The following is a 13,707-nucleotide window of genomic DNA, read 5'->3' as shown; positions in this document are numbered from 1 at the left end:
TCTACACACACTGCATACACACTGCACACATTGCATACACTATACACACACTGCACACACTAGAAACACACTGCATACACCCTATACACACACTGCATACACACTATATACACACACTGCACACACTATACACACACTACACACACTATACACACACTATACACACAATATACACACACACTGTACACACTATACACACACTGTACACACTATGCACACACTGTACACACTATGCACACACTATACACACACTGCACACACTACACACACTCTACACACTATACACACACTGCATAAACATACATTTAAAAAAAATTGCAGTTGTTTTTTACATTTCAAAGTTGGGGAGGGGGGTGCCAAATAAAGGATCCGCCCCGGGTGCCAAATGCTCCAGGTACGCCCCTGTATAGAGGGGAGCCGTGTTTACACTGTATATAGAGGGAGCCATGTTTACACGGTATATAGAGGGAAGCCATGTTACCCTGTATAAAGAGAGAAGCCATGTTACTCTGTATATAGAGGGAGCCATGTTATTCTGTATATAGAGGGAGCCATGTTTACACGGTATATAGAGGGAAGCCATGTTACTCTGTATATAGAGGGAGCCATGTTTTTCTGTATATAGAGGGAGCCATGTTTACACGGTATATAGAGGGAAGCCATGTTACTCTGTATATAGAGGGAGCCATGTTTACACTGTATATAGAGGGAGCCATGTTACTCTGTATATAGAGAGGAGCCATGTTTACACTGTATATAGAGGGGAGCCATGTTACTCTGTATATAGAGAGGAGCCATGTTTACACTGTATATGGAGGGAAGCCATGTTACTCTGTATATAGAGAGGAGCCATGTTTACACTGTATATAGAGGGAGCCATGTTTACACGGTATATAGAGGGAAGCCATGTTACCCTGTATAAAGAGAGAAGCCATGTTACTCTGTATATAGAGGGAGCCATGTTATTCTGTATATAGAGGGAGCCATGTTTACACGGTATATAGAGGGAAGCCATGTTACTCTGTATATAGAGGGAGCCATGTTTTTCTGTATATAGAGGGAGCCATGTTTACACGGTATATAGAGGGAAGCCATGTTACTCTGTATATAGAGGGAGCCATGTTTACACTGTATATAGAGGGAGCCATGTTACTCTGTATATAGAGAGGAGCCATGTTTACACTGTATATAGAGGGGAGCCATGTTACTATGTATATAGAGAGGAGCCATGTTTACACTGTATATGGAGGGAAGCCATGTTACTCTGTATATAGAGAGGAGCCATGTTTACACTGTATATAGAGGGAGCCATGTTTACTCTTTATATAGAGGGAGCCATGTTACTATCTGAGGTGGTTAACTATGATTGGCCCTGGCATGTTTGTTAGTCTGGCCTGCATGGTTGTATGGCATGAATAAAAGTAGCATGTTTCAACTATATTAGTAGTTAGACTAGTTTGCACTAAAACATGTGCAAATGGGGAGTTTGCGGTTGTGCAAATGGACTGTTTGCGGTTGTTTGCGGTGCGTTAATCGGGGAGTTTGGTCTGTCACTGTGAAGCGGGCGTAACCCTTACACTACCTGATCGATACAACATCATACCTGATTTTTTAAAGCACGTTATTCCAAACAATTTAGGAATGTTAGGTGATTTCTGCCCTTTATGGATTAAAACCAGACTCTGCATCAACTGTGTAATTTTCCATGGGAGTTTTGCCATGGATCTCCCTCCGGCATGCCACAGTCAAGGTGTTAGTCCCCTTGAAACAACTTTTCCATCACTTTTGTGGCCAGAAACAGTCCCTGTGGGTTTTAAAATTCGCCTGCCCGTTGAAGTCTATGGCGGTTCGCCCGGTTCGCCGGTTCGCGAACGTTTGCAGAAGTTCCCGTTCGCCGTTCGCGAACCGAAAATTTCATGTTCGCGACATCACTACCTGTTTTCTTTGCCCTCGATTTTCTTATGTATAAAGCTTTGCACATTTATACATGTGTGATTTTATCCATCTATTCTGTTTTGCATCAAAATGTTGTCTTTCTGACAACTTAATATGCACTTCCACATGACCACTACATAGTATACTGATTTTAGAGGTTAGAAAAAGTCTGTATGTCTGTGTATATGTATACACACAAAGATACAGAAAAAAAGATATGTATTATTTTACATTAGAGGATACACATAAAAGCAAGTGAGAATTCTTGAAAGAATATTGATTTACATTCACTGGTATCTACGAGCAATGCCATATTTCCAGTAAACTAATCAAGCTCCTGCTCTCCCTCTAGCTACTTCATTCATGAAGTTACCTGGGATGTAAATCCAGCCCTGCAGGATACCCATACAGTATTATTTAACTATGTAACTAAAGGATTAAAGGTGGAGCAGAAAAGGATAACTGTTTCAAAACTATTGTGCTGATTAAAGATACATATATTTTGCTGAAGTCATTTAGGTTCATCATTACTGACCTTTAAGACAAATCTCTCCTCGGGTAGTGACAGATTGCTTTGATGGTCTTTGCATAAAAAGATGTTACTCTGTAATCAGCAGGTAATTGACACATTCCTTTCTTTGTTATTTTACATAACCAGTGATTTTACAACAATTAGCTAAACCTTCAGGTCTTCAAGCTTAGTATTGTTGTATTAATGTGTGCTCATTTATCATTTTAACATTTGTCCAGATTTAAACAAAAGAGAGAAATTTGTCCTATGGGATATATAAATCGCAACGTATACAATAGGTGAAGAACAGTTAAAATACCCTTTAATAAAATGGGGTAAAAATCGTGAGACCTAATTTAACGAAAAAGGTAAAGAGGAGAGTGTAGAGACACACACGAAAAGGAAAGATTGGTGTGTCAAATAGCAACTAAATAATAACTGTAACTACTGTTGGTGCCCTAATGTCATAAAGCTAGCCCAGTACTGTTAGTGCCGCAATTAGTCAATATGCTGGTAATTCGTACCACAGAGGTAGCTGTTGCTCGGTGTACTGACATGTGATAGTAACCAACAATTGGTATGGCAGATGACAGTAAGGGATACCAAATATCTTGTGGTTATGATAGTAGTATACGTGTGTTTATTTAGATACAGCAATACCGATATCTTGCACAAAGAGTCAGTATGTCCCCAACACAGTCTCAGTTGGAGAGTAGGAAAGCCATGTATTGGCATAGAAAGTGCCACCGACCAATCTTTTCACTCGACCCACTGGTAACTGAAATAGCGCTTATTCTCTAGGACATACAATCCTAATGGGCAGTATAAGTGAGGAAAGATTAGCCGGGTTTCGGTTTTGTGGAGGGAGTGAGCCGTATGCCGACTGGAGGGATGTCTAATCCCAGTGTGCCTCCCTCCGAGTGTGAACATACATACCCATAAAAATTATTGTAAATATAGTTTAGGGTCGAGAATATTACCTATGGTTGCTGATGTTAGGCAAACCGTACGGGTAATTAGATTCTAGTATCAAAGGTTAGTCTCGTTTCTTAGGCTAACTTGTTGTGACCTATGGTTGCCGATGTCAGGCAAACCAAGGTAGTAACAAAGTTGTAAGATCGAGACAAAAAGAATATCCTTGCCCAGCTACCTTCCTATAGTTGGCTATGGTTGCCGGTGTTTGATAATCAATAGAAGATACCTAGTAGCCCCCTATTACATGTATATATTACTGTAAGATAAACAGAAAGTTTTAGTACATGGAGGGTAGAATGGTGCCTTCATGGGTACCAGGTATAGTAAAGCGGTAGGAGACAGGGAAGAAGGAAGGGTATGTAATAACTGTTTGCCCTAATAGTTCCTTTTCAAAATTGAAAAAAATAATAATAATATTTTTATTATTAAGTAGTACCCTAGTGGATACTTCAGGTTACTGTTCGTCCGGAGCCCAATTAGGCATCCCGTACATGTCGGGTAGTAAGCCGGGATGCTGGACAATAGTAAGGATATCGCTAGAGTGCAAGGTTCTGGTCAGCCAAGAGATTTTCGTAACAATGTCCGAGGAGTCAGGGTAACCTTGAGGTGACCGGGTTAGTGTCAGACCCGAGACCGATAATAGGTGCCACACTTCAGCCCGACGCGCGTTTCGCCTGTTGTGTAAGGAGGCTCATCAGGGGGAGAAGTCTTCCCTGATTCGTCAGGTTTAAAAAGCCCGCTCCCAAATCTTATTGGTTACTGCAGATAGGGGAAGGAGGGGCCAAATTACGGTGGTCCATGGGGCACAAAATAGTGCTAATTGCGAAATTTGCAATAGGAGTCTGTACGGTAGAAATCTCCGGTAGATAAGTTTTAACCAACATTATCCTTAGGGGAGGTGTGAGAATTGGTCAGAATTGCGCTGGGTCCATGGGGGATAGTACAATGCCCACTGTGTTTAACGCAGAAAGGAGTATGACGAAAATGGAAAATAAAGTAAAGTAAATTAAATTCATTTGAATTCAATTTAGACAGTTAATACCGGTCAACTGATCACATGACCAAAAGGCTTGTTGCCATAGATCCATAATGATAAAGCTTAGTGATCGTACAGTTGAATGACGATCCTAAGTGAGCCTTGACGATTAAAATTACTCGGGAATAAGATACTAGACCGGCAGTTTGGTTTCAATACTGTGACACAAGCTGGTAAGACCTTGTCAATAGGTTCCAGCGTTTAGTTAATTGTCAACTGTAGTTAGTGTGACACATTATGCAGTCTGGTGGTCAGTCCCGGAGGTGATGATCCGAGACAGACTCTGGTGGTTTAGCCCTGTTAATAGATTGTCAGGATTTAACATTCAGTGCGGCTGGAATCTAGGGATAAGACGCTACAATAAGTAGACAGGTGAATACTATGTACCGAGTTCTACAGAAAATCCCGGTTGTCAAGTATTAAATCGGGAATGGGTACCGGTGGAAAAGCGAACAAGGGTAAGCTAGTTGTTAGTAGTTGTACCCCCCAATTACGTGGATTAGTGGATTGTAGTAAAACAGGTCCCTGAAGCGGAGTAATGATCCTTTAGTGTATGAATGGGGTATAGTTGAACTCCTCATTCAAGCCGAGAGGGGATAATGTCTTGAAGGAAAAAATCCACTGGGACTCTTTGCGTAACAATGCTTTATTGAAGTCGCCCTTTCTGGGGTTAGGGAGCAATTTCTCTATTGCTTGGAATTTGAGATTGTCAGGTTTGCCCTCATGAAAGTTTTGAATGTGACGAGCCACCGGGGTTGGAGTTACCCTGTTGTTAATTGATGTAACATGCTGTAATATTCTCCGCCTAAATTGTTGGAAAGTTTTCCCAATGTACTGGGTACCGCAGCTACAGGTGATTAGGTATATAATTCTGGTAGTACTGCAATTTACCAGAGCATTAGTCTCTACAGTATAATTAGTCTGGGTGGAGGTGGTAGACTTAGAGGGTAGAATGTACTGGCAGGCCTTGCAATGTCCGCATCTATATGTTCCTTTAGTCACTGATAGCCAGTTCGTGGTTGGCAGAGGGCTTGCTAGATGGCTCCGGACAAGTTGATCTTGCAGATTGCAAGGCCTACGTGCTGTGATTGAGGGATACTTTGGTAACAATTCGGAGAGTACAGGGTTATGGAGAAGTATTGGCCAGTTGGTTTGCAGAATTTTGGACATTGGTCCCCAACCTTGATCGTAGGTAGCGATACACCGTGGGGCCTTGGATTCTTGTCTTCGTATAGTAGGTGATAGGGTTGAAGCTCTGTCCAACAGGCAAACCCGATGGAAGGCCTTTTTCAGAACCCGATTGGGGTAGCCTAGTTCCTTAAAACGAGATCTTAGGATTTGGCATTCTTTATGAAACGTTTGGTCTACTGAGCAGTTCCTTCTAGCCCGCAGGTACTGGCCGTATGGGATCGAGGACTTCAATTTGAACGGGTGATGGCTGTCCCAGTGGAGAAGGCTGTTGGTGGAGGTGGCCTTCCTAAATAGTTCTGTTTCTATGGTCCCATCCATTAGCAACAGGATCTTTAGGTCCAAAAAGACCAGCTCGTGTTCGTCTATAACATAAGTTAGCTTCAGGTGGATGTCATTTGCGTTCAGGTCCTTGACAAATTCCTGAAACATGGGGACGGATCCTGCCCACATGATTAAGAGGTCATCTATGTACCTATGCCAACTTAAAACAAATTCACGGAAATGGTCAAAACGGGGTGAGGAGACAATACACTGCTCCCACCATCCCAGGAATAAGTTGGCATAGGTAGGTGCGCAAGCCGTCCCCATGGCAGTCCCAGAGATCTGTAGGTAGTGTTGGCCATTAAAGACAAAGTAGTTGTGAGTTAATATGAATTCAAGTAGGGTTAGAATAAACTCAGTCTGAAGGTTGCTATAGGCAGTGTTCTCCAAGAAGAACCTGCAAGCCCTGAGGCCTTTGTCATGGGGGATGTTGGTATATAATGCAACAACATCGAGACTGGCCAGCTGGGTATACGGTGGGACTGTCAAGTTCTGTAGCATCAGCAGGGTGGATTTCGTATCCTGTAAGAAGGATGGTAGTTTTAACACCATGGGGTGAAGAATGCTCTCGATGAATTTACTGGGAGACTCTGTTAGGCAGTTATTACCCGACACAATGGGCCTGCCAGGTGGGGGATACGAACCCTTGTGTACCTTTGGTAAGCAATAGAAAGTTGCTATGGTGGGATTTTTGTGTGGTAGGAGAAAACGGAATTCATCTTTGTTAATGATGGAACTGCTCAGGGCCTCATTAAGGAGTCTCTCTAGCTCGTCCACGAACATCTTGGTTGGGTCTGAGGGGAGAGCCCTGTAATATAATGGGTCGGAAAGGTGTGACATGCACATCTCGATATAGTCGGGGCGGTTCATCAGTACAGTGTTTCCACCTTTATCAGCTGGTTTTATAATGATTTCTGTTTGTTTTCGGAGATCTTTTAGGGCCTGCCGTTCCATGAAACTCAGGTTATTAGTGCCGGAATTGTGGGTCGGAGCGGATTCCAGCTCTTTTAGTGACATCTGGACAAAAAGATCTACATGTGGTGAGTCAGCGAAGTTTGGTGTAAAATAACTTGCTGATTTAAAACTCGTGAGAGGTCTTGAGAGATCACTTTCGACCAGGAGAGTGTCTAAGGTTCTCGAAAATTCGTAGTCCTCCGCTGAGAGACCCATTTCGTTAGCCATCACTTGGTCTTTTTTGGCGTGAAAGATGTTCAGGGCTAATTTCCGGCCAAACAGATTAAGGTCCTTAGACCAGGTAAACTTATTACAGGTAGGTGTGGGTACAAAGGAAAGTCCCCGATTCAATAGGGATAGGTGGTGTTTATTTAATGTGAAATCTGATAGGTTAATGATTTTATTAGAGGCTATTGTCTCGGTGTACGGTTCTGGTTCTTGTATCCCCAGCGATCCCTGTCTCTCAGGCGACCTCGTTGCTGTCGCGGTTGGTCCTGCTCTAAAAAAGAGTTTGAGGAGGGAATGGTAGAGGTCTGAGAATTTACGATGTCAGTGGTTACTGGGATATCCAGAAACGAAACAATATTATCAGGGTTTTTGAGTATGCTTTTGTTACTGGTGTTTGAAGAGGACCTAGGCTCCCTTGAGTGGTCCCTGTTACGGTTAAACGGTGATCTCCGTCTCCTTTGTGGAGGTTGATCTTGGTCGGACCAATCCGTCTCACCTGAGGAGGAGCCCTGATAGTTATTACGCCTTCTAGAGTATTTGGTTGAAGGCCTAAAGATTGTGCCGTTTTTGAAATCCTTAAAATCTCGCTGAAATTTGTTGTGTTTTTTGATTTTTAGATGGTGTCTGAAATTATTAATGTTCTGTTGTAATTTGTTTTCCATTTGTACGAAGAGAGCGTCAGTGTTGTAGTTTTTTATTCCAACAATGTCATTTTTAAGTTTGGAGTTGATTAGTTCAAAGTTTGTCGATTCCAGTCTGACCAGAAAATCCATTAATCTGGACGAGCAGTCAAGTAGGATAGAGTTCCATTCACTTAACTGCTCGTCCGTCTGGATTTTATCTGGTGTTAATATCTCTGGGCGAAGACCTCTGGGAACCAGTTTCTGTTCCAAGTATTGCTTCAGACTGGTTAGTTCCCAGAGGCTTCGAATTTGGTCCTGATATGTTTTTTGAATGTTAAAAAAGCGGTATTAATGTCATCAGTAATCACAGCATTAAGGTTAAGTGGATTCGTAGAAAAAACGTTAGTTATTTCGTCATGGCCTAGGTTATGGTCCCCTAGACGATCCAGGAGGTCAGTCATTCAAAGATTTGTATTTGGGTGCTGCCGTACAGAGCTTAATATTCAATAACTGTTCGTGTATTGGTATGGTAACCCAATCTAGTTGTGAAGAGGCCCAATTGGTATTAAAACCTTGAGAAAATGAATAGAAAGAAATAGAAAAGGCCAGTCAATAACGAGGACAGAGCAGGGGGTAACCCTAATAGTGGATTTGAACAAAAGAGAGAAATCTGTCCTATGGGATATATAAATCGCAACGTATACAATAGGTGAAGAACAGTTAAAATACCCTTTAATAAAATGGGGTAAAAATCGTGAGACCTAATTTAACGAAAAAGGTAAAGAGGAGAGTGTAGAGACACACACGAAAAGGAAAGATTGGTGTGTCAAATAGCAACTAAATAATAACTGTAACTACTGTTGGTGCCCTAATGTCATAAAGCTAGCCCAGTACTGTTAGTGCCGCAATTAGTCAATATGATGGTAATTCGTACCACAGAGGTAGCTGTTGCTCGGTGTACTGACATGTGATAGTAACCAACAATTGGTATGGCAGATGACAGTAAGGGATACCAAATATCTTGTGGTTATGATAGTAGTATACGTGTGTTTATTTAGATACAGCAATACCGATATCTTGCACAAAGAGTCAGTATGTCCCCAACACAGTCTCAGTTGGAGAGTAGGAAAGCCATGTATTGGCATAGAAAGTGCCACCGACCAATCTTTTCACTCGACCCACTGGTAACTGAAATAGCGCTTATTCTCTAGGACATACAATCCTAATGGGCAGTATAAGTGAGGAAAGATTAGCCGGGTATCGGTTTTGTGGAGGGAGTGAGCCGTATGCCGACTGGAGGGATGTCTAATCCCAGTGTGCCTCCCTCCGAGTGTGAACATACATACCCATAAAAATTATTGTAAATATAGTTTAGGGTCGAGAATATTACCTATGGTTGCTGATGTTAGGCAAACCGTACGGGTAATTAGATTCTAGTATCAAAGGTTAGTCTCGTTTCTTAGGCTAACTTGTTGTGACCTATGGTTGCCGATGTCAGGCAAACCAAGGTAGTAACAAAGTTGTAAGATCGAGACAAAAAGAATATCCTTGCCCAGCTACCTTCCTATAGTTGGCTATGGTTGCCGGTGTTTGATAATCAATAGAAGATACCTAGTAGCCCCCTATTACATGTATATATTACTGTAAGATAAACAGAAAGTTTTAGTACATGGAGGGTAGAATGGTGCCTTCATGGGTACCAGGTATAGTAAAGCGGTAGGAGACAGGGAAGAAGGAAGGGTATGTAATAACTGTTTGCCCTAATAGTTCCTTTTCAAAATTTAAAAAAAAAATAATAATATTGTTATTATTAAGTAGTACCCTAGTGGATACTTCAGGTTACTGTTCGTCCGGAGCCCAATTAGGCATCCCGTACATGTCGGGTAGTAAGCCGGGATGCTGGACAATAGTAAGGATATCGCTAGAGTGCAAGGTTCTGGTCAGCCAAGAGATTTTCGTAACAATGTCCGAGGAGTCAGGGTAACCTTGAGGTGACCGGGTTAGTGTCAGACCCGAGACCGATAATAGGTGCCACACTTCAGCCCGACGCGCGTTTCGCCTGTTGTGTAAGGAGGCTCATCAGGGGGAGAAGTCTTCCCTGATTCGTCAGGTTTAAAAAGCCCGCTCCCAAATCTTATTGGTTACTGCAGATAGGGGAAGGAGGGGCCAAATTACGGTGGTCCATGGGGCACAAAATAGTGCTAATTGCGAAATTTGCAATAGGAGTCTGTACGGTAGAAATCTCCGGTAGATAAGTTTTAACCAACATTATCCTTAGGGGAGGTGTGAGAATTGGTCAGAATTGCGCTGGGTCCATGGGGGATAGTACAATGCCCACTGTGTTTAACGCAGAAAGGAGTATGACGAAAATGGAAAATAAAGTAAAGTAAATTAAATTCATTTGAATTCAATTTAGACAGTTAATACCGGTCAACTGATCACATGACCAAAAGGCTTGTTGCCATAGATCCATAATGATAAAGCTTAGTGATCGTACAGTTGAATGACGATCCTAAGTGAGCCTTGACGATTAAAATTACTCGGGAATAAGATACTAGACCGGCAGTTTGGTTTCAATACTGTGACACAAGCTGGTAAGACCTTGTCAATAGGTTCCAGCGTTTAGTTAACTGTCAACTGTAGTTAGTGTGACACATGATGCAGTCTGGTGGTCAGTCCCGGAGGTTATGATCCGAGACAGACTCTGGTGGTTTAGCCCTGTTAATAGATTGTCAGGATTTAACATTCAGTGCGGCTGGAATCTAGGGATAAGACGCTACAATAAGTAGACAGGTGAATACTATGTACCGAGTTCTACAGAAAATCCCGGTTGTCAAGTATTAAATCGGGAATGGGTACCGGTGGAAAAGCGAACAAGGGTAAGCTAGTTGTTAGTAGTTGTACCCCCCAATTACGTGGATTAGTGGATTGTAGTAAAACAGGTCCCTGAAGCGGAGTAATGATCCCATAGGTACATCCCCTTTAGTGTATGAATGGGGTATAGTTGAACTCCTCATTCAAGCCGAGAGGGGATAATGTCTTGAAGGAAAAAATCCACTGGGACTCTTTGCGTAACAATGCTTTATTGAAGTCGCCCTTTCTGGGGTTAGGGAGCAATTTCTCTATTGCTTGGAATTTGAGATTGTCAGGTTTGCCCTCATGAAAGTTTTGAATGTGACGAGCCACCGGGGTTGGAGTTACCCTGTTGTTAATTGATGTAACATGCTGTAATATTCTCCGCCTATATTGTTGGAACGTTTTCCCAATGTACTGGGTACCGCAGCTACAGGTGATTAGGTATATAATTCTGGTAGTACTGCAATTTACCAGAGCATTAGTCTCTACAGTATAATTAGTCTGGGTGGAGGTGGTAGACTTAGAGGGTAGAATGTACTGGCAGGCCTTGCAATGTCCGCATCTATATGTTCCTTTAGTCACTGATAGCCAGTTCGTGGTTGGCAGAGGGCTTGCTAGATGGCTCCGGACAAGTTGATCTTGCAGATTGCAAGGCCTACGTGCTGTGATTGAGGGATACTTTGGTAACAATTCGGAGAGTACAGGGTTATGGAGAAGTATTGGCCAGTTGGTTTGCAGAATTTTGGACATTGGTCCCCAACCTTGATCGTAGGTAGCGATACACCGTGGGGCCTTGGATTCTTGTCTTCGTATAGTAGGTGATAGGGTTGAAGCTCTGTCCAACAGGCAAACCCGATGGAAGGCCTTTTTCAGAACCCGATTGGGGTAGCCTAGTTCCTTAAAACGAGATCTTAGGATTTGGCATTCTTTATGAAACGTTTGGTCTACTGAGCAGTTCCTTCTAGCCCGCAGGTACTGGCCGTATGGGATCGAGGCCTTCAATTTGAACGGGTGATGGCTGTCCCAGTGGAGAAGGCTGTTGGTGGAGGTGGCCTTCCTAAATAGTTCTGTTTCTATGGTCCCATCCATTAGCAACAGGATCTTTAGGTCCAAAAAGACCAGCTCGTGTTCGTCTATAACATAAGTTAGCTTCAGGTGGATGTCATTTGCGTTCAGGTCCTTGACAAATTCCTGAAACATGGGGACGGATCCTGCCCACATGATTAAGAGGTCATCTATGTACCTATGCCAACTTAAAACAAATTCACGGAAATGGTCAAAACGGGGTGAGGAGACAATACACTGCTCCCACCATCCCAGGAATAAGTTGGCATAGGTAGGTGCGCAAGCCGTCCCCATGGCAGTCCCAGAGATCTGTAGGTAGTGTTGGCCATTAAAGACAAAGTAGTTGTGAGTTAATATGAATTCAAGTAGGGTTAGAATAAACTCAGTCTGAAGGTTGCTATAGGCAGTGTTCTCCAAGAAGAACCTGCAAGCCCTGAGGCCTTTGTCATGGGGGATGTTGGTATATAATGCAACAACATCGAGACTGGCCAGCTGGGTATACGGTGGGACTGTCAAGTTCTGTAGCATCAGCAGGGTGGATTTCGTATCCTGTAAGAAGGATGGTAGTTTTAACACCATGGGGTGAAGAATGCTCTCGATGAATTTACTGGGAGACTCTGTTAGGCAGTTATTACCCGACACAATGGGCCTGCCAGGTGGGGGATACGAACCCTTGTGTACCTTTGGTAAGCAATAGAAAGTTGCTATGGTGGGATTTTTGTGTGGTAGGAGAAAACGGAATTCATCTTTGTTAATGATGGAACTGCTCAGGGCCTCATTAAGGAGTCTCTCTAGCTCGTCCACAAACATCTTGGTTGGGTCTGAGGGGAGAGCCCTGTAATATAATGGGTCGGAAAGGTGTGACATGCACATCTCAATATAGTCGGGGCGGTTCATCAGTACAGTGTTTCCACCTTTATCAGCTGGTTTTATAATGATTTCTGTTTGTTTTCGGAGATCTTTTAGGGCCTGCCGTTCCATGAAACTCAGGTTATTAGTGCCGGAATTGTGGGTCGGAGCGGATTCCAGCTCTTTTAGTGACATCTGGACAAAAAGATCTACATGTGGTGAGTCAGCGAAGTTTGGTGTAAAATAACTTGCTGATTTAAAACTCGTGAGAGGTCTTGAGAGATCACTTTCGACCAGGAGAGTGTCTAAGGTTCTCGAAAATTCGTAGTCCTCCGCTGAGAGACCCATTTCGTTAGCCATCACTTGGTCTTTTTTGGCGTGAAAGATGTTCAGGGCTAATTTCCGGCCAAACAGATTAAGGTCCTTAGACCAGGTAAACTTATTACAGGTAGGTGTGGGTACAAAGGAAAGTCCCCGATTCAATAGGGATAGGTGGTGTTTATTTAATGTGAAATCTGATAGGTTAATGATTTTATTAGAGGCTATTGTCTCGGTGTACGGTTCTGGTTCTTGTATCCCCAGCGATCCCTGTCTCTCAGGCGACCTCGCTGCTGTCGCGGTTGGTCCTGCTCTAAAAAAGAGTTTGAGGAGGGAATGGTAGAGGTCTGAGAATTTACAATGTCAGTGGTTACTGGGATATCCAGACACGAAACAATCTTATCAGGGTTTTTGAGTATGCTTTTGTTACTGGTGTTTGAAGAGGACCTAGGCTCCCTTGAGTGGTCCCTGTTACGGTTAAACGGTGATCTCCGTCTCCTTTGTGGAGGTTGATCTTGGTCGGACCAATCCGTCTCACCTGAGGAGGAGCCCTGATAGTTATTACGCCTTCTAGAGTATTTGGTTGAAGGCCTAAAGATTGTGCCGTTTTTGAAATCCTTAAAATCTCGCTGAAATTTGTTGTGTTTTTTGATTTTTAGATGGTGTCTGAAATTATTAATGGTTTGTTGTAATTTGTTTTCCATTTGTACGAAGAGAGCGTCAGTGTTGTAGTTTTTTATTCCAACAATGTCATTTTTAAGTTTGGAGTTGATTAGTTCAAAGTTTGTCGATTCCAGTCTGACCAGAAAATCCATTAATCTGGACGAGCAGTCAAGTAGGATAGA

This window comes from Pelobates fuscus, chromosome 8 (genome assembly GCF_036172605.1).
Source record: "Pelobates fuscus isolate aPelFus1 chromosome 8, aPelFus1.pri, whole genome shotgun sequence".
NCBI classification, from domain to species: Eukaryota; Metazoa; Chordata; class Amphibia; order Anura; family Pelobatidae; genus Pelobates; species Pelobates fuscus.
The sequence above is the reverse complement of the archived record's forward strand: the minus strand, read 5'-3'. Positions refer to the sequence as shown.